The sequence below is a fragment of the Ceratotherium simum genome, chromosome 21 (genome assembly GCF_057802395.1).
Source record: "Ceratotherium simum simum isolate JZ-2026a chromosome 21, ASM5780239v1, whole genome shotgun sequence".
In the NCBI taxonomy this organism is placed as follows: domain Eukaryota; kingdom Metazoa; phylum Chordata; class Mammalia; order Perissodactyla; family Rhinocerotidae; genus Ceratotherium; species Ceratotherium simum.
Genome location: NC_141920.1, coordinates 34,105,495 through 34,128,970, shown reverse-complemented (window position 1 = coordinate 34,128,970; position 23,476 = coordinate 34,105,495). Strand labels below are relative to the sequence as shown.

The following is a 23,476-nucleotide window of genomic DNA, read 5'->3' as shown; positions in this document are numbered from 1 at the left end:
TGTGACCCCCTTCCTGCCTCCTTGATTCCTCAGTAGAAAATAGACATTCACGTGAACCCTCCATATGACAGGCCCCAGAAAACAGGCATAAAGGCAGAGCGTGGGAACGAGGGTTAGTTTGGAAAACAGAAGTATTTCATCCTGGCTGTCTCTAGCGTTTACCCCACAGGTGACTCAAATGACTTCTGGGAGCAGAATCTCCACCTGTCCGGGAGAGTACACTTCAGAGGGACTGCCAGGGGATGGGAGTCACTGCAAAATAGTGATGTGATCTTATTTCCTTGGATTTTTTATTATGGACCTTTGGCCATATAGAAGAAGTAAATAATTCCTAATTTGAACATCTCTTAGAATGTTGGTGTCACTGAAGATAAAATGAGGACCAACTAGAAATTTGATTTGAAAATACATACATGTCCTCTGCCTTGGGTATTTCCAATACTCAGTAGTTGAGATCTGACATATTGAATTAGTTCCCAGCTATGAATACACTATCTAGCAATATCCTTCTGCCTGTCCTTCGTCTCTCAGCATAATTCTGGAAACCTGCCATTCACTGCCCACTGTGGCTTGAAAAAATTGAAGTATTAGATTAAACAAAAGACAATTATACTGAAAAACAAAAGATACAATAAATTCCAAAACCAAAAATGACTAGAGTCATAAAATATCCTCACTGCTCTTCTCCCCATTCACACACTTAAAAGTGTTCTCATTTATTCCTAAGACCCAAAGCTATGGAAACATCTATTAAAGTTTCTAAAATACAATGTCTTTTCAACATGAATGTTAATGCAGTTAAAGTTATGTTTCTTCTCTGTGATGTTCTTATTCAGAAGAATTATTATTTTTCCTGATCTACCCAAACCTCAGGTCAGGGCTTCTACCCAAAATAATCATAGAGTCTTTTCTGTCTCAAACATTTTATCACCTTTTGTTCCACAGAAGTGATGCATTTGGAGTTATGAAATATTTATCAACATAATATCACTTAACATTCTTATCTGTAATAGTTAAAATTAGCCAATTCCTAGAGGAATAAATTCCATACTCGTTGCTCAGAAGGAAGCTTCTTTCGTTGATTTAGAAATTTCAGTTGTGATTATATAACCGTAAATTTGATTTTGTGCTAAGAACATGATTGTCCAAATCATTTAGAAGTAACATCAACCTGGAGTTAGATGTGCAAGTAATACCCCTACTTTCTTCTCTGCCTTCCAAGTACCTTTAATTTATGCCTCCCTATTTTCTAGCAATTCTGCATTTTTACTCCAATATTCTTTTAGATATTTTTTAGTCTTATATTCAGAGATAACAGATCATCAGGCTAAATGTAACTGAAATTAAATTAATAAGGGACCAGAAATGTGTTTTATCCAGAATCTATAGTAAGGTTGTTATGAAAACAGCTCAGAAATTTACTAACTCTGCAGCCTCCAGTAATTACTTAATAATATCCATTATTATTATTACTAAATCATTAAGTAAAGTTTCTCCTCTCCATAGTCTTCACCTCCCATTTCTCTCCTCCATCCCCACTCTCCCAAAAAAGCCACCACCAAGAAAAACCAAATCCATCCTTTTGTGAAGCTTCTCCTGTTGGCTAACAAATGACTATAGATCTCTAGGGTTTTGTTTGTTTGTTTGTTTGTTTTTAGGTAAGAAATAAACACACATCCTTTATATTTTTTTCTCTAAGAATATGCGTTTGATATGGTCAATAAAATCTTAAAAATTGCTGGTTATTTAAAAAAAGTTTCTCCATTTGAAATGTTTTATTGATTATTTTGATGTCCCACAAAAAATATTATTGATAAATTTGATGTACGATATACATGCCACACAAGGACATTTATATATTTACATGCACTTATTCATTTATACATTTATATGCTTAATCATCCTTAGAACTGAATGAATGTCTTGTTTTGAGAATTTCTAGCATGGAGGAAGTGTTTACAATTGAGATCCTCCAATAAATTGACTTCACTCGTAGTTTTTTTTTTTTTTTTTTTTAAAGATTTTATTTATTTATTTTTCCCCCAAAGCCCCAGTACATAGTTGTCTGTCATAGCTGCACATCCTTCTAGTCGCTGCATGCGGGACGCGGCCCCAGCATGGCCGGAGGAGCGGTGCCTCGGTGCGCACCCGGGATCCGAACCCGGGCCGCCGGCAGCGGAGCACACGCACTTAACCGCTAAGCCACGGGGCCAGCCCTCACTCGTAGTTTTAAATCAAGTTATTTATGCTCTTACATAGGAAGTATCCATGTCTACTACTTATTGACTGAATTAATCTATTCTTCATTCCTGGACAATCTTGCCTTCACTCAGGTAATCCTAAAGCATTAGCATCAAGAAAAAATAAGCTCAGTTTAACTTAATCCAAGCCTTTCATTTTATAATTGAGAAAACTGAGAGGTAGGAAAGATAAATGACTTTATCTTATGGTATTCATTAGATAGTTATTCATTCTATAGCTCATAAAAAAGGATTTACAGTAACTTACAGATATAAGACAAAAGAATAAAAAATAAACACAATAGGATCTAAACAGTGGCTGAACTTGACCACAAATATGGTTCTAGGTGCCCAAGTGGCAAAAACAGAATGCAATCTTCACAAAATCCAGGATGCCTCTGAGCTGCCATCAGATTAATTTACTTAGATGAAGCTTAGCGTTCCTACAGAGAGCTTAGAACCATGTTTCAGTCTGCTATATTCTTAATTAGAAAGCAAGCGATTGACTCCCAACATGCTTTGTTTCCCCCATGTTTCCCATGAGTTTTTAATGGTATGTGAGAAAGATTATTTGAAATGAAACGCCCTTCCCATTTCTCACAATATCTCGTTCTTTGGAAATGATTGCTCTGTTCCTCATTTGTGCTTCATGATATTCTTGCCTTCTTGTGGTTAGGACACACCCGCATCTCAAGGCTTCAACCAGAATCTGAGCTCTCAGAGAGCAGGGAACAACTTTACTTCGAATTGTCTTCCACAGTCATGGCAGAGTGTCCCACAAGGAGCAACTGTCAAAACACTAAACATGGAGAAGGAGAAGAACAAAAAGAAAGAATAAAAATATATCTGTGTACTCATCATCGGTCTATGGACCATTAGCTAAAGGGTGGTAGCTTGTGCATGTGTGTTTAATCTAAAATGTTTCATGCCCTTAAAGGCATGTGAATATAATAAAGGCTTATTTCAAAGGTCAAAACACAGGAGAAAATACTTATTTTCAAGGGTAACTTCTAGTGGTATTTTTATTTTGCTTTGTTTCAAACAAAATGTTTCACCATCTTTTGAGCACTGACTCTATGCTGAGTGATTTGCATATACAGATATATTTAATGGCTAAATTCTTATAAAGCTTCATCCAATGCCCCCATCTGATCTGCTGCAAAACTGCCCAGCATTTCACAAAGCCCCTTCTTTGCCCTTTTACACCTTTCCCTCTGATGCTTCAAAATGTTCTCCATATTCTCCCTTTCCTTGCTACTCCCTCTACCATTTCTGACATGACATTACCAATCTTTATGTACCTTTGAGTGAATTCTGATGAGAAAATCTGGCAACTATATTGATTATGGAGCCACATTTGCAGTATTGGTTTGATACCTAGAATCCCCTCTATAAATGGCAATTAAGATGATGTCCCACTGAAATGAATGCCAATATTTCTGTTCTACCAGAATTTAGAAAAAAACTAAAGGTTCACAACAGAAAAGGAGTTGCAATGATAATTTGCTATTGCACAGTTTAACCCACACCATTATAGTCATCGAAACATACTGAACACAACACAATGACCTATACCTAGTAAAAGGCTATGTAAATAACACCCCGGCTTCTTAAGGCAAATAAATACCTCTTCTAAAATCACTGAGGTATAAATGTTTACTACCTACCAGGAAGGATCCTATAAACATAGAGGTTACCATCTTGGGAAAATATGTTATTTTAATTTTTTAAGATTCATGACACTGTATAGCTATTACCTGTAGTATGAAATGAAATATTATAATTAAAGATCTTGAGGCTTAGACATATACATACATACATTTTGTATCTATGGATACACATATACATGTATGTATCATATTGTATCAATTATCTATCATCACAATAATGCTACATAACAAGTCACACTCAAACTCAGTAGATTAAAACATGTCTACAGGCTGATGGAGTGTTGGCTGGGTAGTTCTTTTGGTCTTCACTGGCTTATGGGGGCATGTCTCTGTTCCAGGTGACTCATCCTTTTCCTGGGAACTTCTGGGCTGGCCTGGCATGTTCTTCTCAGGAAGATGACAGAAGAGAAAGAGCAAGCAAACCCAAACACACTAGCACTTTTCAAGACCCTGCTTATGTCATAACTGCCACCAATCCCATTGGCCATGGCATATCTCAAGAGTGGAGAATTACAGGCATCCCACAATAGGAGGGCACCACACTGTATATGTGGTGAAGAGCATGGATATAGAAAAGGGTAGAGAATCGGGACTAATAATGCAATTTATTATACATATATGTTTATGTATACAGGTATCACTTCATTTACTTCCAAGGACATCTATACATTATCTAAAGATGATTTGAAAGACCACTCTTCTTTCTCAATAACAAATGTGCTAGCTTCTCAACTGATAATAATATTAATAATAGCCATTCTTCTAATGTATTAGAAGTTTTACCAAGTACCAGAATCCTATGCAAAGGATTTTTCATTCATCACCTAATTTAACTTTTACAATTTGGAAATGTTAGTTCTCACAACAGTGAAATGTAGGTAATATTAATTAATCTCATTTTAAAGATCAGAAACTGAGGTTCAATCAGGTAACCTAGCCAGTGTGTGGAGAGGCCTGGGTTCAAATTCAGTTCTATATGATTCCAAAGTGTGTGCTATTGTTTCTATGTATAGTACCTTATATTACACTTAAAGCCCTCTGCCACTGGTCCCAGCCACCCTTTCCAATACCATTCATCACTCCTTCCCTTCCTGCCCAGTGATTTCTAAACAGGTCCCATATTATAGTGTATCCTTTGTCTAAAAGATACTTCAAATCCTAACTCCTGATATCCCAGTGGGAAAAAGTTTTCTCACTTCTGGTCTACCATACCTGTGATTTGTACCTGTCCTTAAGACATCTCATCATATTCTCATTTAGGTTTAATGAACTCTGCCAGCTGACAAGCTCTTTGAGAAAAGGAGATCAATCTTTATATTTCTTTCTAGCATGTAAATTGCAATCAGTAATTTTTAAATAAATGAATTAGTAGACATCCATTTCCTCCTTCCAAATTTGGGCTGAACATCAAACAGTTCATGGAGAAGATACTTGTACTCAGAAGGTAATTTTGTCTTGCACACAAGAGCCTTTCAAAATGGGAAGACAATTGCTAGAAAATTCCTTTGAAGAAGAAATGTCTTGCATATAAAGGGTGGTTTATAACCAAGGACATAAGAAAAAGGGAAAACAACTAGAGGCAAAAAGCGGTGAACAAAAAGGAGGATAGAGTGCGAGAAGAAAGTGAAGAGAGAAGGGAGTAACAAGTATTGGCAAAAGAAGGAGGAGGAGAAAGAAAAGGAAGAGGAGGAGGAGAAAAAAAGCAAGCAAGTAGGGAGTAGGAAATTAAAAGAGAGATAACAGTCAGAGCAATATGGAACTAGGATGTTGAAAATAAGTCATTTAGAGCTGATCCAGAGAGGGCAAAAGCGAGCAATCTTATTATTTCAGTGTTTGGGTAGGTTTTCTAATTAATGCTAGAAATTTTACAAGTGTTATTAAGATCCTGACTGCAGTGAAGATTAGCCCAAATCCAAAACTTTTGCCTAAGTGTAAATAGCTTTTGTTTAATACATTCCATTCTTTAAACACATTTTGTTCTTATCCGACTGAAAGAAGGAAGAACACCACCTCACAATCATTTTGCTGTTAAATAACATATGGTATCTAATCTTTTCCAAGCTTCCTTGCCAGTGTCAGGAAGGATTCATGGTTTTTGAAAGATCATCAAACACTAGTACTAAAGCTAATCTGAAGAGTCTAGAGGCAGGATGTGTCCAAGCAGTCCACGAGAGGCCTCATATAAAATTTAATGCATCTTGAGGATGGAGTGTCTTCTCTGGTCTCTGGTTGAAATTCCACACTCTCCAAGAGCAATAATCTCCTTCCTTTCTTGGCTGTTTAAATCTTCATACACTTGTGGGCAGGAACATTTCCCTTGGAATCTTCCAGAGTTTTCATAGTCTTCCTGAATGTGTCCTAAGATGATCATTGAGAGTTAAGATGCTCAGAAGGCCAAAAGGATTGGATTTACTTAATCAGCTCACCCAGGCCCCAAGTCATTCCTTTGGGTCTTGTTGAAATTTTAGTGGGGTCACGTAGTCCCATACTGTAACAAGGTGCCAAATACAAAGACAGTATTCCAGGTGAGGCCTCACCAGGATCCCAAAGAGTGAAAATGTTCCTTTTGTAGTGTGTGAAATGGAGATTTTCTTCCTGCTGCTGAAGGCAAACCAAGCTGCTTTCCACTCAAATATCATGTTGCAAACCCCTGTGAAATTTGCCCTCTGTCATGTCCCTCTAGATCTTTTCCTGGCCTCACTAATTTCCAGGTTCTGAACTTCCATGGAATATCTGCATTTCTCATTAATTTCCACAGATGTATTTCCCTTTTCTCTAAGTGGAATCTTGGCATCTTGAGGTTGGTCTAGATTTCTAACCTACAGTCTTTATGTAGGTTTCTGCGGTCTTGGAGGACATTCTCCTTTGCCTCATTTCATTACTCTCAGGTAATGAACTTGGTCAAATGAGGCATTGTGAAGTGGAGCTCAGTCAGAAGCATATGTTGGTTCCTTACTCACTGGCTTGGATTCCTACCGTTGATCACATCCTGAGTCATTTGTAGATGCACCAGCCTTTTCCCCTGAAAAGTTACATCAGTGGTAATCCCTGGAAGCACTCACGCTAATGGGCTCTGGTTTTGAATTCTGGTGTACCAGAAACAACATATTTATTGAACACACTCAGCCCAGCTATTTCATTCAGGTGCCACATTCAGGTACAACATTCTGCCAACCAGAGCTGAAAAGCAGACATTACATTCCTTTCACAGCTTCAGCCTAGAAGAGAAGAATTTTTCCATCCCCTCATAAATCCATGAAACATCCCACTCTGTGGGTCTACTATAACCTCTCTTAGGACAAATTGGCTAAATGGAATTTCCTAAATGGTTCCATAAGCTGTTCAAGGATTGCAGGCAAAAAGGGTTCCATGGGCAAACAAGATGGGGAAAAATTTCTACTGTTTCTCCCTCTTAGAGAATCTACATATACATATTAAAGTTTCTAAGAAGACAGGAAACATAGAAAACTGTTTTACTTTCTTTAAACCAAGTTTTCTAAACTTATTTGATAGTGACTCATTTTAATTCAGTACCTCTCACAGATACACAGGACAAAGATTACTAATAAATGAGTCTTTAGGCTTTCCTGTCTGCCTGCTCACCAACGTGGATTTGGGGTTTTACCACTCACTTTCTTCCATTTCTCCATTCTCCGCAGTTGCCTAATATGTTCTTTCAGGCTTCTGTTATGTAGAAACAAGAGAAGGGAGGAAAAATAGAAGAAGCTCAAAGGATAGAGATTTATGGATGATTAGTATATTCCATCCCACATGCTTTTCTTACACTGTGACTTCCAGTGAGAGATGGGATCTATGTTCCTTTCCCTTGAATCTGGACAGGCTCTATTACTGCTATGACTGATAGAGTATTGCTGAAGGGATGTGATATGTCTTCTGAAGCTGGGTCATCAAAACAATACAGCTTTCACCTGGCTCTCTCTCTCGGGATGCTTGCTAGCCTTCATGTTGTGAGGAAGCCCAGGCCCCATGGAAAGGCTGCATGTAGATTTTCTGGCCAACAGCGTTAGCTAGGCTCTCAGTTAAGAGCTAGTACCAACGCCACACATGTAATGAGAAAGACTGTGGATGATTTCAGACCCCCTCTTTTGAGCTTCCCTAGTTAACGGGGAGTAGAGCAGATGTGAGCTATTTCCACGGAGTCCTGCCCCAATTACAGAATCATGAGCAAAATAAGTGTTGCATTGTTTTAAGCAACTAAGTTTTAGGGTCATTTGTTATGCAGCTATACTGACTGGAACAAGCCAGGAGAGCCGTGGAGTGGAGGAGATGGGTCAACATGACTTAGCTTGGTTTTAGAGATGCATTATGATGGTGATAATTACCAATCAACACCAAATGACTACTAACAAGAGAGCCATTCTTTTCTAGATCCTGGGGTGCCCACAAATACTACTTGGAATGCTGATTTCCTTTTCCCTTATCAAGAAAAATCATTCAAACACTTATCACATTTCCTCTTGGGACACTCTTTATTCAGTAGTTTCACTAATTCCAGAGGGGCTGTGGGCTGAACCTTCACGTTTTCACATGGCTGTCTCCTTGTCCTCTTCAGAATTAGCTGAACTATCGTCTCTTGAAAGAAGACCTCCCTCTCTCCTGTCCAGGGATTTTCTGTTATACCCTTCATAGCATTCACCATTATAGGAATTATTTCACTGATTTGATTACTTGTTTATTGGTTGTCTCTTCCCACTAGAAGAGAATTTTCTTTCTTGCTTTATTCACCACTGTATTTTCAATACAGTGCCTAGCTGGAGTAGATATTTGTTAAGTGAATGGATACTAATGAAGGGTAACTGGAAGGTCCCTGTCCTGGAAGTCAGAAAACTGGTTTCTGGGGCTGCCTTGTAGCTCTATGGTTATGGAAGCAAGGCCTCTGTGCTCCATGCCTCTCCCACAGTGAAGGCAGTACAGAGATGACCTCCAAAAGCCCCGCTGCACTACTCCTCTATGGTTCAAGTTCTTGAGGATTTCACATTGCCTGAGGTTCAACTTTATAGCAAACCTTTATACTATTTAAGCTGATTTTTCACCACAGAAATTGCACTCAATCATTTTAAGATGTAGGTTATAGTTTCATCTGATAAAGCCATTTGTTTTTAGAACATTTGTTTCTTGCAGACATACCTTTGTTCTCAGCCTTGTCTATTTGTTCCAGACATTGTCCAAACAGACAAACTAGGGTAAACATGACTAAACTTCATTCACGGTACTTTGTAACTCCTCTTCTCTCTCAAGAAAAGGCTTAGAGGTACAACAATAATATAATTTATTGTACAAACTAGGACATTTTTGCTAGTAAAATGGAGCTGTGTTAATAATTACATCCAGGAAAACAGGTCTAAATCAGGATTGTCCCAGGCAAACCTGAATGTTTGGTCATTCTTTATTTTCTAAAGCCCAGACATTGTCAAGGAAACAAAGATATATGTACCTGTTCATGAAATTTTCAGCATTGGTAAACTGAAAAGCCACCAATGTTTTGGCTTCTAACATGCATTTTATGAGCAACAAGGTTTTGATAATGCCATCATTTTATCTGTTTTCCTTATTTTCACAATGTCTTTTTGATGCAAGTGACAACAGTAGGGACCGGGCATGAAACAGAATTTCCCTGGAAAGTGTTTTGTTTTTTTTTTGTGAGGAAGATCAGCCCTGAGCTAACATCTGATGCCAATCCTCCTCTTTTTTTTTTCTGAGGAAGACTGGCCCTGAGCTAACATCCATGCCCATCTTCCTCTACTTCATATGAGATGCCACCACAGCATGGCTCGACAAGCAGTGTGTCAGTGCACACCCGGGATCTGAACCGGCGAACCCCGGGCCTCTGCAGCGGAGCGCGTGCACTTAATCGCTTGCACCACTGGGCCGGCCGCCCCGGACGGTGTTTAACTGAAGAGAAATTAATATGGGGCTATGCACAGAGATGTGGGTAAAGGTTTTTTTAAAAATTTATTTACATATATATACATATATACATATATATATCACTTAAAATATATTTACTACATATACATATATGTGTGTATATATACATATTTAATTAATATACTTTTAATTAATAGACTTCACTTTTTAGAGCAGTTTTAGGTTTACAGAAAAACTGAAATGAAAGTACAGAGTTCCTATGTACCTCCTCTACCTCACACAGTTTCCTCTATTACTAACATCTTGCATTAGTGTGGTCCATTTGTTACAACTGATGAAACAATATTGATACATCATTATTAGCTAAAGTCTCAAGTTAACATTAGGGCTCACCCTTTGTGTTGTACATTCTACCGGTTTTGACAAATGCATAATGACATGTATCTACCATTGCAGTATCATACAGAACAGTTGCCTGCTCTAAAAACCACCTGTGTTCCACCTACTCATCCCTTCCTCTCTACACATTACCTCTGGCAACCACTGATCTCATTCCTGTCTGTATAGTTTGCCTTTTCCAGAATGTCACGTAACTGGAATCCCAGAATATGTAGCCTTTTCAGATTGGTTTCATCTCACTTAGCTAAATTTCCTCCACGTCTTTCCATGACTTGATAGCTAATTTTTTTTATCATTGAATAATATTTTATTGTATGGATGTACCACAGTTTGTTTATGCATTCATCTATAAAGGACATGTTGGTTGCTCCCAACATTTTGCAATTATGAATAAAGCTGCTATAAACATCTGTGTGCAGGTTTTTGTGTGGACATCAGTTTTCAACTCATTTAAGTAAATACCTAGGAGCATGATTGCTGAATCATACGGGAAGATTATGTTTAATTTTGTAAGACACTACCTAACTGTCTTCCAAAGTGGCTGTACCATTTTGTATTCCCACCAGCAATGTGAGGCTTCCTGTTGCTCTATGAGTTGTGGGTAGTTCTAACGGAAGCAACAAAAGATGTTGAGGAAGTCTGAGACTAGCAACAGCTGGAAGTCATTACCACTCTTAGACCTGAAGGGTAAAAGAAAGAAAGCAGGGTTGGCAGAGCCCAGGGAGAACTGGAACCATGAAGGAGCCATAATTATGAAAGCCTGGAGCCACCACCAGGAAAGAGGTGCTAAGGCCGCGTGGGGGCAGAGGAATAAGCATCCTAATTCCTTTCTCCTCCTACTGGCTATTCTCCTACCAGTGCCTCCCATTAGCTAAGCCAGGTAGAAGCTAGAGAACAAGAGAATATCTGTGATTTAATCAGTAAGAGTTAACCCCTGGGACACAGAGCAAGGCAGAGACGGGGGCGCTAATGGATCTGCAAAGGGGCAGGGTACACACAAGCATTACAAAATTACAGTCAAGATGGTACAGGAAGCAATAACGTTATCAGTTGTTTTCTGAGGAGTTTTTAAATGGTGCATCACTGCTTTTCTGTAGAGTGCATTACTGAGTCATTTCTAAAATGTTTTGAAACATAGAATCTGGAGCTGAAGTCACTGGTGGAGTGGAGAGGCAGCACATCACTCCAGGACTTCCTGTCCTGCCTGCTCACTCTGGTGGACATCACCCTAATCATCCCAGGAAGGTGGGTCTCCATGCTACTTCAGATCTTTAAGGATGAGGGAGTCTTGTCCTTGTCTATCAGTTATAGTGCTTAATAATACAGCCTTTGCATTATTATTTCCAGGTGAAATTCCATTAAAACCTGATGTCTGTCCTCTGAATTTAAACAACAGTGTCATAGCCAACAGCACTGTTGGCTATTTCTTGTTAAATTCTCTTGTCTTGAAACTCCCTTTTGCTCAGACAGGTAAAGAACTTTCTTATGAATGTGGGAAAAACAAAACCAGAAACAACATTCATTGTCTTTGTCTTTTAATCTTTGGTATGCCAGGTCCTCCAGGGCACAAGGATAGGAAGGGGGAGTGAGGAGAGGGGCACCTCTCTACCTAGTTTAGAGTTTCTCAACCTCAGCACTATTAACGTTTTGGGCCAGATAATTCTTTGCTGTTGGGAGCTGTCCTGTGCATCGTAGGATGTTGAGCAACATCCCTGGCCTCTACCCACTAGATACCAGCAGCATCCTCCCTAGTTTTGGCAATAAAAAATATCTCCAGACATTGCCAAGTGTCAAAATCTCTCTGGTTGAAAACTACTATCCTAGTCTAAGGGAGGCACTAACTTCTGCCTGCCTTGTTGCCATAACAGTTACCTCCATTACTTGACGCAGACATGGTTCTGTTCTTTGTAACCAAAAGCTTTTACAAACTGGATCCCAACTTGTTGTTACCAAATGCCAACTTCCAGAAAATTCTCCTGTGGGGAGGAGATGCCTTTACTAACCCAAATCATCTTCCCTACTTCACTCCCCTTTTACTCACACTCACATGATTCCTGGTTTGATCTTAGCTCTCCTTAGCAGATCTCAGCATCCTTTGTGGCCAGAGGGGTTGGGCCATTGATGATACATACCACCGTTGTAAAATTTCAAATGGCAGTTGGAATAAAAGAGTTGGTGTTCTTGGATTTCTACATTGCACACAATTAGCAGGAAAAAAAAAAAAAGTGGAAGTACTGATTTGTGCCTTCATCCAATCACAAGTCATCAAATACTGACCCCTCATAATTTACCATATTTACCCAGTGGTCCTTGTTTACTCAGTGTTCTTGTCTATATCCAGAATATAGCAGCTTTTCTCTTTTCAGTCTTTAGCTCCCTTCAAGTGTTTGAGAGGGAAAAAAAAAATTCTCAAACAACCCAACCTCCTTTTACTTTGGATTTATTTATTTTTTTATATCCTGTCTCATTCCAAAAAAGGTTTTGGGGAGAATGAAGACATTGGATGGCATGGGTCAGTGAGAGAACAACTGGAAACGACATTCCCCAATTCAACACTATTTTCTGAAACAATGTCAAGCCCTTACAAGGATGGGAAAATAACAAAGTCACATACCGTGAAAGTCAAGGATTCTCTCTTAGGGAATAAGTGTCCTCGAGCTACTGTCCTCCCAGTACATTTGTGAGCTTAACAGTTTGGAATGTCAACAAGAAGGGTGATTGGGGGCAAAGGCCTGCAAGAGGCTTCATGGCTCACTCATTGATCAATGTGAAGAAAGGAGTCAAAGCGGGAAGCTGTTTGGAAAAAGCGTGCAGACTAACCACTTTGAATCAACATGCAAGAGAGATTTATCTTCCCCAGACATGGACAAATTACAACCCCAAATCCTGAGCAAGCAGATATCATGAATACAATACTCTACCGTGGATGGGGCTGAAAATCTGTTCAATAAATGGTGAGACCCTGTGCTATTTGTCTTTCAACAACCCTCACTAACCAACCTTCCAAATGTTCAGTTCAGCTAGGGAGACATAATTGGTCACTTTATTTACAAGTCTTAAGGACAAAATCTGGGCTTGAATTTTTCTCTGCTGACTCATTGTTGAAAAAAAAAAAAAAAGGAAAGAAAAGAAAAAGAAAGGAGTGAAGGAACAGTATGTAATGCGTCCAGTTGGGGTTACTCAGTCTGCCTTGGTCTTTCAAAAGAGAAAGTGGAATTTTGGAAGCCAACTTTTGGGTGGAAGTTCAATCCTCAGGGAAGGTTTCGAGCTCATTAAACCACAGATGTCATCAGAAACCCTTGCCACAAGTTGCCCAGAATACTCTCAGTTATTAACACGCTTCAGAAGGGTCTAAAAGAGCCGACTTATAAAATCGTAGGCACCCACTCTGCAGAATCAGCAGTCACTTCAGCCAGGAGAGCAGAGGCCTGAGAGCAGCCTATGTTGCTGTGACCCAAGCACCTTGGCCAGAAACAGCACTGGAAGCACAGGCACAACCCTGAGAGACCAAAGATGTGGAGAATGAGGATGTTGGTTTGGCTAGTCCGAGCAGCACTGTGCAATAGAAATACAATGCAAGCCATATATGTAATTTCAAATTTTCTAGTAGCCACATTATGAAAAGTAAAATGAAACAGCGAAAATAAATTTTAATAATATATTTTATTTAACCAAATATATCCAAAATATTATCACTTCAACATGTAATCAATAGAGAAATACTTAATGAGATAGTTTACATTCTTTTATTCATACGAAGTCTTGGAAATCTGATGTATATTTTATACCACGTGTCACTTACAACACGTGGTTATTGGCATATTGGTCAGTGCAAGTCGAAAGAAGCCACATACAAGTTCTAATCTCTCAATACCCTAGGACGTCAGGACATGCCATAGTATATCAATGGAGTGACTCTGTCAACATGACTTGGAAACAAGGTACAGTTACATATAACAACAATAGGAGAGTTGGATCCCATCTCTGTGGCCAGCTAGTTGTGTGACCTTGGACAAGTCACTAGATTCCTCTTTCCTCATGATTTGTCAACTGAGGCAGCTGTGCTAGTTGTTTTCCCAAGTACCTTTAAACTCTCTGATTTCCAAGGTCTCTGGGATTGTGAAAGACACTGATGATGGTTTTAAAGATATGTTCACAACTTTTTTTGATACTTGCCCCCACAAGAGGTGGAGCCTAATTCTCTACCCCCTCAGTATGAGTTGGACTTAGTTACATGCTTCTAATGAACAGAATATGGCAGAAGTCATAGGATGTTATTTCTGGTATTAGGTTATAAAAAGATTGTGGCTTTTGTGTCGGATTCTCTCTCTCTCTCCCTTCTCTCATTACTTGCTCTGGGGCAAGCCAGCTACCATGCCATGGAGATATCCAGACAGCCTATGGAGAGACCCACGTTGTGAGGAACTGAGGCCTGCCAACATCCACGTGAGTGAGCTTGGAAACAGATCATCCTCCAGTCAAGCCCTGAAGTGACTGCAACCAAGAGAACAGCTTTGCTACGACCTCGTGAAAGACCCCAAACCATAACCATTCAGTTAAGCTACCCCTGGATTTCTGACCTAGAAAAACTGTGAGATAAAAAATATGTGTTGTTTTAAGCAGCTAAATTTGGAGAAATTTGTTACACAGACACAGTGAGCTAATCCAATACTCCCGGAAGATGCAAGACAAGCTGAATGAACTGAAAAACAGGTTGACTGCCAGCAGGACAGCACAAACCATCCTTTCCATCATGCATGGGCACTTCCAGGAAGCAGCAGTGGAAAGCAGACCTACCAGTTGTAATAAATAACATTAATTGAGCACTTCTGGGTGCTAGGCACTGTTCCAAGCATTTTGTATGTCTTAACTCATTTAATCCTTGCAATGACTTATGAGGTGGGCAGTACTAATACCTCCATTTCACTGATAAGAAAATATAAGCACAGATAGGTTAAGTAATTTGCCCAGAATTATACAGGCTGTAAAAGACAAAACTATGCTTTGAACATTGATTGTCTCTACCTCTATGGTATAATGCCTCATCCACAAAATTAGGTGGATGTTCTCCTCAAGGCCTAGTTGACAGAAGAGATACACAGACACACAGGGAAAAGCCCTGAAATAATGACTTCCCCTGGGAACAGTGTGCAGGTCCCAGGGCTAAACCATCTACAGTTTGGATCTTTACATGCAGGGATCCTGGCAGCAGCCACAATTACACTTCTGGGGTGCTCTGAGATGGGAAGACTGACTATGGCATTGGCCCAAATTTTCTTAAAAATAAGATTTAATATCATAAATGAACGATATAGCAATTAGTTAAGGAGGACCAATGTCATCTGAATTTGAAGGACTTGTTATTTCGGGGAATGAGTTTTTCAGGTAGCAACAATGAGTTGAGATGTTTTAAGAGCGTGACATATAAGGGACAGTGAGCAAAGCTGCTCTTTTAAATGGAAATGAAAAATTGATGTTCAACCACAGCAGATGACCCTAAAGTTCAAGGTTAGTGAAGATTTCCTGTCAGGGAAAGCTGTGAAATTTGAGCCTGTGGAGTTTCCTTCCCTGGAATTTCCCCTCTAAGGTTTTTAGACTATGACACTGGAAGAGGGGAGAGGTGAACTCTATTAGAGAGGTTAGAAGCATAACTTTGGGGTCAGAGCTGATTTGGAGCCCTTTAACTCTGTCATGTGTGAGCTTCATAAACTCAGTTAGATGACCACCATGCCTACACTCCAAATTCCTCAACTGTAAAATAAGGATTTATAGCAATATCTCTATGTTATGAATGCTATTAAAGACTGATACCTCAAACTGACCTAAGTCAATTTGATCTTTCACAATTACTAGTTCCTTTTTCTATTAATATAGGTAGCTTTCAATAATTAGATGTAAGTGAGGACACCTCCCCCTAATTTCCCCATCCAGTACTATGTAACAATAAAAGCAATTCTCAGAGAGGAATTTACCCCAAGTACAAATATTTATTTGCAAGTAGATACTAAGTGCTAGGAATTCTTGACTTAATTCTTTGTTCTGCTAGATATTTCTATAGAGCCTTGCCAAGAAGGTTCACTTGAAACAGATCATAAAATATTCCAGTGGCAGAATTCAGCACAAGTCAGGTAACAAACTCCTTCTATAGACAGCTAAAGTCAGGACCATTTCATACCTCTAAGCTGAAGATGCTATTAAAAAGTTTGCAGACTCTTGGACTCATCCACCCTATTCACGCAAAGTGGGGAGCCCTGCACAGCATGTGCCCACAACCCACAGGACTTGAACAACTCCAATTCCATTAATGAAAAACTATTTCTGATATCCATTATGGTAATTTAACAGGCGTCTGATCTTCACCAAAAATAAGGAGAGCTGTAGGGCTTTAGAAGTACAGTGGTGTGCTAGGAAACTGGATCTCAAAATGGTAGTTTTTGCTGAGGTCTACTGAAAAAATTTAGTGCCACCATATTGATTTCAAGTTATTAACATAACAACCCTGAATGCAGTTAGAAAGAGATGTATACAAACAGCTCTCATGAGCTGGCTCAAGCCAGCTCCTCAACACCACTGAGTGTGGTCTTATGATTTGAGTTTTCCAAATGCTGACTACACTATGAAATATCAAATGTTAACAAATAGCTTTACCCCAAAACATAGCAAATTAAAACAATGCACATTTATTATCTCAGGAATCTTGGTATGACTCAGCTCGTACTCCTTTGCTTCAAGGTCTCTTAGAAAGCTGTGATCAAGGTATTGGCCTCATTCATGGTGTCACTGGAATGCTTGACTGGGGAAGGATCCACTTCCAAGATTAATCTAGAGGGTATGGGCCTCAGTTCCTGCTGGCAGTTAGCTAGAGGTTGCCCATAGTCCCTTGCCATAGGGATCTCTCCTGCTTCATCATTACAGTCAGCCTGGAAGAAAAGCCAATAAGAGAGAGAGAGAGTGCTAGCAAGAAAGAGAGTGAAAGCAAGATGGAAGTCACAGTGTTTTATAATCTAATCTTAAAGTGACATCCCATCACTTTTACCATATTCCATTTGTTGGAAGCAAGTCCCTTAGTTCAGCCCACACTGAAAGGTAGGGTTTTACACAAGGGTGTGGATACCAGGAGGTGGGAATCACTGGGAACTATTTTAAAGACAACATACCAAAGATCCTAGAGTATAGATGAAAATAAACTCCCAAGTATATGTCACATTGTCCATGCTGAAAGTGTTTCAAATTAGATTATAAGCAATATAAACTGAGGCAATGTAAGTTCAATAATAAGCCCAGTAATGTTCAATAACTCCTCCTCCTTCCTGTCTCTATAGTATGGGAGCACTGGAAAGGCACAATTAGAGATTGAAACCTGGTAGCTCAAGAGCCCCAGTTTGGCCAATAAAATGTTGAAAACATTCGAAGTTCTTTAAAGACACTTGCCCTCTTCTCTTTGCCACAGACTTCACCATTCCCTATTGCCTTCCAGACAGCAGATTCACATTGTTACATTGCCAGTCTGGTCCCTGAATTATTTGCATTGGGGATCCCTTGACATTGATGATTGTAATCTGCAGATAAACCTCATTTGAACACTATTTTTAATCTCCTCCCTTCCACTAAGCCCATTTGTCATTCAACAAATAATTCTCAAGTGTTTCTTATGTTTAAGAAAGAGTACTAGGCAAGCCACAGGACATAGAGCTGGGTAAAATATATCCCCATGGCCTGACCAAATGAGCTAGGTCTCATTTTATTTTCTCATTGCAAACTCTGGTGTTCCAAAGATGGTCAATCTGGTGGAAGAAGCAAAAGCAAAGGGCTGGGAAAGTTCAGGAAACAAAACTTTACTCATTCATTGAGCAAAGCCTTCCTCCTCACACTATGTTGAAGCTACGTAAGGTGGCCTGGGAAGATCTCCAAAGCATAGCCAGGCATCATAGGCTAGAACAGTGGTTCTCCAAGTGTGGTCCTAAACCAGCAGCTTAGCCACACTTGAGAACTTGTTAGAAATGCAAACTCTTGGGCTCCACCCAAGACCTTCTGAATCAGTAACTTTGGGGGTGGGGTCCAGCAATTTGTGTTTTATCAAGCTTGCCAAGTGATTCTGATGGTTCCTCTAGTTTGAAGACTACTACACTACAGCATGTCAGAGCTGAAAACTATCTTAAGGATCATCTGTTCAAATCTCTCACTATACAGATGAGGAAACTGAAACGCCAAAAAGCGACATGACTGGTTAATTTCACCAGCTAATGAGCAGCTGCCTCCCTCAAGCACAGGCATTTTGAGTCCCGAGATTTCAAGCAGGCCAGGGGCTCGGCTCCCTGTCAGCCCTGGGCTCAGTTCCCTGTCAGCCCTGGGCTCCCGCCTAAACCCATTCCTTGGCTCCAAGTGTACCAAGCACCTCTGTCCAGTCATGCACGGCACGTCCTGCCAGGTCTGCAGGTGTGGTCCATGTACTCAGAGGTGTGCCACTGGAAGAGTTAAACAATTACCAACTCTCGCTGGCCTTCCTGCTCTTTAACGCCACATACCTGCCCCATTACCTGCAAAGGTGAGCTCAGACAGAGGCTGTGATCACACAACTCCCTGGACACATGCCAATGCTGAGGGGGCTGGGATTGGGCTGCCAGGACTGCTACCTTGTTTTCACAATTAACGTTTGGACAATAAACCTGAATTTCCCCAACATACCACATCCTGGAACACAGCATCATGGTGAAAAGCACAGAATTCCTGGTATATTTCAGGTATAACCTTCTGAATCAACCTATGGAATGACCAGACCTCACAGAGGCATATTACATGAGTCGGTGACCAGGTTATAAATAAAATACCAACAAGAAGCAGCATTTATCAGAGCAAAAGATCTCTTATTAAGTAAGAAGAGGGACAGAGATTTTTAGCTCCATCCTTCCATACACAGGGCGCTGGGGAGAAAGAGATGAGAAGGAGGCTCTCTAGAATTTTTCCAAGGTCACTATTGCTATGAATGGGACTGGGAACAATAACAGAATTGTAAAGCACATGTCCTTATCTGGGCTATTGGGCAGCTTTTCAGTTATTTTTGAATCTTCACGTTAATTTCTAAACATATGTAGAAAGACTTGATCATGAGGGATGGAGGGAGGTGCGGAATGGGTTATTCTGGTCTAGAGCTACATGTATTTACAAGCAAATGAAGAATGGGGGGGGTGGGTCCATTTTCCAGGTTATTCTGATATACAGTGCCATCTAATCTCAGCACAGCCCCACCAACTCCCCTCCAACTCCAACAAGGGTACAAAAAATGTGAATATGTAATTCATAAAAATTCTAAAATCCACAATACTAGATTGTGTTCCTGAAAGAAGAGCCAAACCTTAATCACTTCTGAATTCTTACACCCTAAAGCAGAGGTCTACAACCAGTGGCCTCTTACTATGCCTAGCCTACAGATATGTTTTATACAGTGTTGTATACACAGTGTTTAAATAACTCATTTTTAAAATAAAGTTTTGAATTAACTACTGAAGCAGATTATATTTTTCAAAGATTATTGCAACACTATTTCCTGGCCCACATGCTCTTCTAGAATGTAACCTTGTCACTACCCCTTCAAGAGGCAGAGCCTTGAATCTGGTGGGCTTGTGACTGCTTTGACCAATGTAGTATGGCTGAAGTGATACCACATGACTTTTAAGACTGGGTCATAAAAGGTCATGCAGCTTTCTCCTTGTTTGTGGGGACACTGGTGCTTGAAGCTCTGAGCTGCCATAGAAGTCCCACTACCCTCAGGCTGCCATGATTTGAGGAAGTCAGGCTACATGGGAAAGTCAAATGTAGTTGCTCCAATTGGCAGTCCTGGTCATTGAGTCTTCCCAGCCCAAGAACTGGACATGTAAGTAAATGGGCCTTTAGATGATTCTAGCCTCCAGTCTTTGAGTCTTCCCAGCTGAGGCTTCAGACATGGTGGAGCCAAAACAAGACTTTCCCACTTTGCCTGTGAATTTCAACCCAAAGAATCCATGAGAACAATAAAATGGTTGCTTGTAAGTGGATAAGTTTTAAGTTAATTCCTTATGCAGAAATAGTAACTGGAACAGTTTCCAACATTTATTCATAAAGAGATTTCCTGTAACATTTCAGAATTTCTTGAAAAGTTGGAGGCTATGGCAGATGGACCCCATGTGTCCCCAAAGCAAGGAGCTAGGTAGCAGACCTAAGTGGCTAGTAGATGGAAAACATACCTGACGGACATGTACTCTTCAGTTTTGCACAGTGGCCATCCCTGCCACCATGAACTAAGGTTTGATGGCATGAATTGCTAACACTTAGCTTGCTGTTCTACTTACACAGCAGAACTGTGTGCTTCAAAGTGGGTAAACAGAAGACAGAGAGGGCTCTGACCCTCAGATCAGCACCTTCTTGCCTGGTTCCTCTATGTGCTTTGAGTTTACAACCCCTGCCCTGGAACACAGTAAGCAGACAATAAATATTTGTTGAATTTCAAAATCAATCCATCCTTATTCTTGCTGATTTTATATTTATCTCTGGATTCTGCTGATAAAAATTTCTTTTCCCATAGGTTTAATAGCACTCAAGACATCTTTTTCTCTTCCTTCCTTCCTTCCTCCCTCCCTCTCTCCCTCTTTCTATCACCTTTCTTCCACCTTTCTTTCCTTTCATCCTTTCTTCCTTCCTCACTTTTGCAGCTGCATCTCTGTTTGTGTATCATACCTCTGCACACTGGCTGTCCATTCATCTCTCGCTCAGAATACAGAATAATAAAATAATATTTTCCAAGCTGGAAAAGGCTTGTTCCTTAGCAGAAGTACTATTTTGTTCAAAGAGCACCTGCCTCAGAAGCATTTGAGGAGTTCTTTAAAATGGAAACCAAGGTCCTCCTTGCATTCAGTAACTCAGATTGAGGGTGCTGAGACAGAAATATGGACCCCAGCAAGTGCTTCACATGATTTTGGTGCACAGCTTTAGAAATCAGTCCAGCTTCTTCAACTGGCTAAAATGGAATGTTCTGCTATCAAACCCTGGGATTGCAAAGACAAATCTCACGTGACCAGGGTAAATGGTCCAGGGGTACTACGTGAAGGTCAGAGAGCATGCAGAGGTTGTACTGGAGACTATGGTGAAAATGAGGTGGCAGGACAATGTGAAATTAGGGCCAGGTTCTCCAATAGCACAAAGGCTAGCAGATCAGCTGAGCAAGGTGGGCTTAAGCAGGGCTCCTTGCATGGGGTCTGTAAACCTGGACAGGAAGAAAATTTCACCTTGTTTGTACTAATCTCTGAATGAAATGTAGCACTTTAATTCTAAAAGTAGGCAACACACCAAAGTAGCATTAGTAGGACCCATAACTTTGTCCTAATAGAAATCATAGATATTTTTATATTACAGAGATACCCTAATACCATTTTCACTTATCACTACTTCGAAATTATGATAGTTTTTAGGCCCCCTGCTAGATCTTGCTATATAATGGACTATTACAGAAAAACATCTATTACATATTACAATTAAAAAAGTTTTTGATATATAGTTTCCTTTGTAATCCCAAATACTGTATTTTATGGATTTAAAACATTCCTCAGGAAGGAGTTCACAGGCAGCACCAGACTGTCAAAGATCCATGCACCTGAATTAAAGGAACAGGAAAACTATGAAGGAGCCAGTCTGGTCCTTACAAGTCTACCAGAAAGATCCAGGCTTCCACCTTCCACCTGTGTCTCTCCCTGAGGCAGGAAGGTGACAGGGAGAGGCGGGCCCCCCAGGTGCACTCAGCATTCAGGCTATTCCTCCTGGGTGCCTGGTGGTATAGACTGCAGCTTGTACCCTTGTGTCCACCAGTCTGCCAGGCAGAATCCATGGAGCCGGGCCTGGATTGGGACATGCAAGGCTGAGGGTTCTTCTTCTCCTGGAGACTGGGCCGACCACCCAGCCTCACACCTGCATGTCTCCAGGCCTGAGACCCACCTCTGAGGTCACTCAGGCAGCCATCATTTTTAGGCAGCATTGAAAGTGCCACATTTCCACAGGCTGGAATGAGACAGCCACACTTGCTGACAAGCAAACGATGTATTCCTTCCTAGAGAGCCTGAGAAGGACATACGAACCTCACATTAAAAAAAGCGGTCCTTTGTTACAAGCTGATGGGTCAGCACTGTGTGAAGCCATTTATTCATCGTCACAAAAAACCTACAAAGTCAGGGTTTTTCCGTGTCCATGTTAATATCTCTGCTTTCCAGATGAAGAAAAAGAGGCTCTGCCAGATTAATCACTGTATAATACTAATATCTATTATTATTATTAATACTTAATAATTATGGATTATGAGTATAAACGTGTATTCTGATTTTACATCACTACTTAATATAGTATTAATTAATTAATTATAAATAATGCTCATAATAGCTAACAGTAATAATAATAATATTGCATCTTGCCATGTACCAGACCATGGACTGTGCATTGCACTATCATTTTCTCATATAATCTTTACACAACCCTCTAAGATGGATACTATTATTATTGTTGTTTTGTAGATGAAGAAATCAAGGGCTGAAGAACTTGCCCAAGGGCCCAGAGCAGGGAACTAGCTATTTCCTTCGAGGACTGGAATTTAAATCCAGGCTTCTCCGACAGAAAGTCCACGTTCTCTCCCTTATATCAAGGGATTCTGGTCCTCATGGTACTACTTATGTTAATGCCCCTCTAGACCTACCTATTCTTGGCTAGTTGGTATTATGGAACCTTCCAGGGAAAGGGTGGGGTGGGAAGGTTCAAAGTCTCAGAAGTCTGAAGCCACTGGGGCTGTTTCTTCAGGCCAGCATCTTGCAGTCCTCCCCCCACTATCACCCATGTCTTCTGCAATTTGAGTCAGCAGCTGAGCAAAAGCCACAAAGACAGTCCCAGGAGGTGTGGTGTGACCAGTAATAAACACAGGCAGGGAACTTTTGAACGAAAATGCACTGAAACTTGACAACCAGGACATGCTAGGACATGCCAGCTCATGGCTCATAAAGGTTGCTACTTTTATTGTGAATATTCACAGTCACTTGGTTAAAATAATACTACTAATAATACCACCTGCTGACACTATGGGGGTTCTCTGGTATTTGGGGGTGCAGCACTATGGCAGCTCTACTGCAGGGAAAGGCTGTGAAACCACAGGCAAATGGACCTTTCCTTGCCCTTGAAGAGAGGAGATGCAGGGTAGGGTTAAGGGGTGGAATTTCCCTGGCTCATTCCATGACGCCAAGACCAAGGTTAGAAATGAACTGAACCACCTTG

General features: G+C 40.3%; 1 long non-coding RNA gene across 1 annotated transcript in view; it reads right to left on the bottom strand.

Annotated features, from left to right (window-relative positions):
• Window positions 1–1,996: 1,996 nt before the first annotated feature.
• Window positions 1,997–23,476, bottom strand: part of LOC147914280 (uncharacterized) — a 194,310-nt gene continuing 172,830 nt past the window's right edge. The window contains exon 3 of the long non-coding RNA XR_015555521.1: window positions 1,997–3,039. This is a non-coding gene — a long non-coding RNA (uncharacterized LOC147914280). The remainder of the gene's footprint in view (window positions 3,040–23,476) is intronic.